This window comes from Archocentrus centrarchus, chromosome 20 (assembly GCF_007364275.1).
Source record: "Archocentrus centrarchus isolate MPI-CPG fArcCen1 chromosome 20, fArcCen1, whole genome shotgun sequence".
Classification (NCBI taxonomy): Eukaryota; Metazoa; Chordata; class Actinopteri; order Cichliformes; family Cichlidae; genus Archocentrus; species Archocentrus centrarchus.
Genome location: NC_044365.1, coordinates 8,777,369 through 8,782,852, shown reverse-complemented (window position 1 = coordinate 8,782,852; position 5,484 = coordinate 8,777,369).

Sequence of the window (5,484 nt, the reverse complement as noted above, 5' to 3'; positions counted from 1 at the left end):
AACCAGTTTTCGCTCTTAAAAATGATGGTGGAGTGAGGAGGGAGTCACAGAGAGAAAATACACCCTTAGCTGCATGTGGATTCCAGGGCAGCTTTTATTAAGGGAGCAATATGCTCAGCTGGGCTTTGCCATCCATCACTACCCAGACACACACACACAAACACACACACACACAGAGTGAATGGCCGGAAAAAATTTGACTTTGGTATCTTTTCTCTCAGCCTTACCAAGTGACTGGCAGGCACCTGTAAAAACAAACACGGTATTTTAACATCGTGCACCCTTCTTTTTTTCGATTGTTTCATAGTCATTAAAAATACACAACTGAAAATTTCTCAGTTAAAGTTCTGACCATTAATACCTTGTAGAAGCTACAATAGTTCCTTGTTTAAGTTTCAAGCTGTACACAGCTCAATTTGCCCAGTTTTTCAAATTTTACATGACAAACACTTTCAGCGTTCACCAGACTGGAGCTATTCTTCCAGTTCAGGGGTCACTGCCATGAGTGATCCAATTACCATGGGGACCACTGTTACCTTCACCTTCCTCCTCAACCTTTGTAATACACACACACACACACACACACACACACACACACACACACACACACACACACACACACACACACACACACACACACACACACACATATGTATATATATATATATATGTATATATACACAAAAACACAGGTTGTTCCCAGCAGATTCCTGTACATTACCACAGGGTCCATTGTTGCCTTCAAAGTCCACGTCCTCTGTAGTTCTTCTCTCTGCTCCTGGTATTTCTTGAGCTTCTTGTGTTCCTTCTTCTTGATTTCACTGTTGTTTGGTATTGCTACATCTATTTGTGGTGTGATGTATTTATGGATCTTTGTTGTTTCATTAAGCATAGTGTTTTTGGCACTCACTAGTCCTTGGCCTCCTTCCTTTCACTTAGCGGAGAGTCTCAGGATGCTGGATTTGGGAGGAAACCCTCCATGCATTGTAAGGAGGCTTCTTGTCTTGATGTCAGTGTCTTCCATCTCCTCCTTTGGCCAGCTTATTATCCTAGCCGAGTATCTGAAGATTGACAGGGCGTAGGTGTTGATTGCCCAGCTCTTGTTCTTCCCATTCAGCTGATTCTTTAGGACTTACCTTGCTCTCTGCAGGTACTTGGCCATTGCAGCTTTCCTAGTGGCCTCTTTGGTTCCCATTGGCCTGTGGGATTCCAAGGTACATATAGCTTTCAATTTCAATTAAATTTTATATATATATATTTATATAGCTCCAAATCACAACAGTCACCTCAAGGTACTTTTTATTGTAAGGTAAAGGCCCTACAATAATTACAGAGAAAACCCAACTGTCAAAATGACCCCCTATGAGCAAGCATTTGGTGAAAGTGGAAAGGAAAAACTCCCTTTTAACAGGAAGAAACCTCTAGCAAAACCAGGCTCAGGGAGGGGCAGTCATCTGCTGTGACCAGTTGGGGCTGAGGGGAGAGAGACAGGACAAAAGACATGCTGTGGAAGAGAGCCAGAGATTAATAATAACTAATGATTAAATGCAGAGTGGGGTATAAACACAGTAAAAAGAGGTGAATGAAAAAGAATATTACGTCTATCATGGGACACCCCCCACTCCCCACTCCCCCACCACCCAGCAGCCTAGGCCTTTTGCACCATAACTAAAGGATGGTTCAGGGTCACCTGATCCAGCTCTAACTATAAGCTTTATCAAAAAGGAATGTTTTAAGTCTAATCTTAAAAATAGAGAGGGTGTCTGTCTCCCTAATCCAAATTGGGAGCTGGTGCCACAGAAGAGGGGCCTGAAAGCTGAAGGCTCTGCCTCCCATTCTACTCTTGAGAATCCTAAGAGCCACAAGTAAGCCAGCAGTCTGAGAGCGAAGTGCTCCATTGGGGTAAAATGGTACTATGAGGTCTTTAAGATAAGATGGGGCCTGATTATTCAAGACGTTGTATGTGAGAAGGATTTTAAATTCTATTCTAGATTTAACAGGGAACCAGTGAAGAGAAGCCAATATGGGAGAAATCTGTTCTCTCTTTCTAGTCCCTGTCAGTACTCTAGCTGCAGCATTTTGGATCAGCTGAAAGCTTTTCAGCTTCTCCTTGTCTCCTCTAAACCCAACAACCAGCGAGCCATTTGCTAGTACTGTAGTTCTACATGTGTAAATCCTGATGAAATCCTTGAGTGAATAGTGTGAGCTAATATGCACTCTTAGTATTATTCTTGCAACCCAATAGATTTTGTAATTAGTTTTGTAAATAAAAAATTGTGAATATTGAGCCACTTTATATATTGAGCACTACAGCAGTTGTAGGAGTGAGAGGCCTTTTTTTGTTGAAATTATTTTTCTCTTGTTTATGGGTTAGGAGCTTAGGTTAGAGAATTGTCTTTTGTTGCCGTTGTTATTTTGAGGTAGGGAAGACTAGGGAACATTAGTAACTTTTGCTTGTTGTTTTGACGCTGCTCACTACTGAAGCAAACAAAATGCTGTTTAGCACCCTCAATTGTTCTGTGTTGCTGGCCTTCTCTTGGGAGTGGTTGGAGTGAGAAGTTGCATCTCATGTTATGTCTAGGCCTTGGATTTAACATGAATTGGGGGCTTGTCCATTCTTTTTGTTCATTCTTGTCATCATCTCGGGTAAGTTGAGCAAGTTTTCCTCTTGTGTTCCTGCCTCACTGCAGTCTCACTCCTGAAATTGGTGCTTCTACAGAGGAGCTGCAGCTAAAACTGTGCAGAAAGGAGGTGGAGCTCAAAAAGCAGTTATTGGAGGTGGAAGCCATGCACTTAAGTGTGAGCTCTAGAGAGGGAGCAGGGGAGCCACTGCGTCTGCCAATCCTTCCACTCCTTGGTCAGCCCCTCAGTCACCATCCCCTAAGCCAGAAGCTAGCTTTTATTGCTCCCACCTTTTAGAGAATATGAAGTAGAGGCATACTTCACAGCATTTGCAAAGGCAAACCATTACATCGCCAAAGAGCGCATGTTCTCTTTTGCATCAGTGCAAAATAGTGGGAAAAGCCCAGGAAGTATGCACGGCTAATTCAGTTGAAGACAGTGTAAACTATGACATTGTGAAAAGTCACTGTTCTGTGTGCATATTTCAAGATTTCAAGATTTCAATGTTTTATTGTCATATGCACAGTAAAGAAACATTGTTTCCCTGTACAATGAAATTCTTACTCTGCTGCCCACACTGGATGTTAAAACACCCAAAAAAATAGATAAAATTAAACATGCAATAAAAATAAAAATAAAAAATAATAATAATAAAAATAAATAATAATAAATCTCTCTGAATAACAAATTATGTACATTGTGTATATGTGCTATATTGCAATAGTCCGTGTAGAAATGGTCTGAACATACAAGTGCAGCTGTATGCAGACAGGTAAACAGTGACAGAAGTGCAGTGGTGTCTATGAGGAAGTTTCCAGCTCAGCTGTTCAAGAGTTAGTACCGGAAGATTGAGTTAGTGCTGGAAGATTATAACCAAAAATGTAGGAATTTGAAAAAAAAAGACAAAAACTACCACCCAGGCTAATGTGGCGTTTGGTGTCAGGCTACCAAGGTTAAAACCTTTGATCTCTGTGAACTTGTGTTGTTAGAGGAATTCTAACAACACTGTTGCTGTTGCTGTACAAGCTGATGACTTTGCTCTGACACACAAGTGTTCTTTTATCTCCTCTTTTCAATACACTAGGTTCAGTTAGTCCGAAGAGCAGATCCCCTAAACAATGCAGTCATGCCACCATTGCTGCCACTGAAACCCGAGTCTTACTACTGCCATCAGTGAGGACACCTCATTGCTGCCTGTCCAACTCTTAAGAGGAAAGAGCAGTCCAAGAAGGTTGGGAATGATTTGACTGGCAGTAAGTTTTCCATTATTAGTTGAAATACCACTGAAAAATATGAGTGTTTCTGATCTTGCTACACCAAACAATTAAGCATACTTGGTCACGGAACAGCCTATGCCCTCACCATCATCTGAAATAAAGGAAACAAAAATGATCTACTTTTTTGAACCTTCAACAATCTGAAATTCAGTAGATAGAGTATACTTACACTGTGACTGAATCTGTTTGGAGTGAAGTGGACCAAAAGAGCTCAGAGCTTACTAATTTCAGATGATGAACAACTAGTAAAATGCTGGCCTTGGATCAATCAGGAAAGGGTCAGTTCATGGCTCGCTGAAGCAGGAAGTTGTCTGGAACAGACAGAGAGTGAACATGGCTGTATGGCATTTCACCAGTCTTGGCACTCAAACTGTCTGTTTTTCTGTGAAATCACATTCATATTCAGAAGTCTTTGATATTGCAAAAGACAGTCACGTAACTGAACTGAGTTTGACTAATTGTCCTAACGTGCTTTCACTCTGTATTACTTTAAAAGGTTACAGTGATAAAGAAGAAATTTGTGTCTCATAACTAACTCTACTCATCAGAGTTACTTTGGAGAAGGTTTGACTTCAAAATAGCCTCGACTTTCACAGATCATTTTTAATTGACAGTTTTCTGTCTGTCAGACATGTTTCATCTGCCCCTTCTGTGTCCGCATGTGAATGTATTTCACTCCACCCCGATCTGTCCAATTTAAGGGTTAGTTTGCATTCAGCTTGCATTACTGCACATGTCAATATTGTTTATTCAAAAGTAGAATGCACTGTTGTGATATGTCAGTGTTATTGCTGCATGGTTTTTTAAAGAGGGAAAAAAATAGAACTGCCACAACACACTCATCCTCAGTGCCACTCCCCTCTTCCTTTTCTTGCTCCTTTTCTTTCTTTTCTTGTCTCTCCCTCATTCTTCAATTTCTTCTCTGTCTTTAGTTCAAAGGCTGACAAATCCTTCCCAAACCAATTAGAGTGTATGTAAGGTCCTCAGGGGGGCCCTGTGGTGACAGAACAGGGTATAGAGTGGCAAGGGGTCTGAAGAGGCAATCACAGTCTGCACTATTCAACAATATCACAAAGCAACAACAATAGCAGACCATAGATCAGAACAGCAAATAGACATTGACTTGTTAGATATAAGGAGACAGGAATAGTGGCCGGCTCAAAAACATATACAAAATTGGTAAAAAACAAAACAAAACAAAGGCTTTACTAACAAATATACACAAATAAGCATGATTGCAAAAATCACTGAAACAATTGCTACCACAAATACAAATTCTACAAATGCCTCTCTCTAAAATATCATGTTTAGAAATAACAAGCACAGAGATGCACATTTAAAATGTCTCATTCTAAAATGAACTAAAAACTATTATTCAGGCACATTTTTAAAAGCCTATTTAAAAACTCACATATCAGGTTGTGCTGAAAAGAATGACAAGAGTTTTTGCATTTTTTCTTCATTTTTACAATGTTTTCCAGCAGAGGTGCTTTTGAAAGGACCTAAAACATTGAGGACTTAGTCCAGTCCAGACTTTTACCCAATACTTGCATTATATTCAAGCAAGTTTGGAGTAAAATGATTG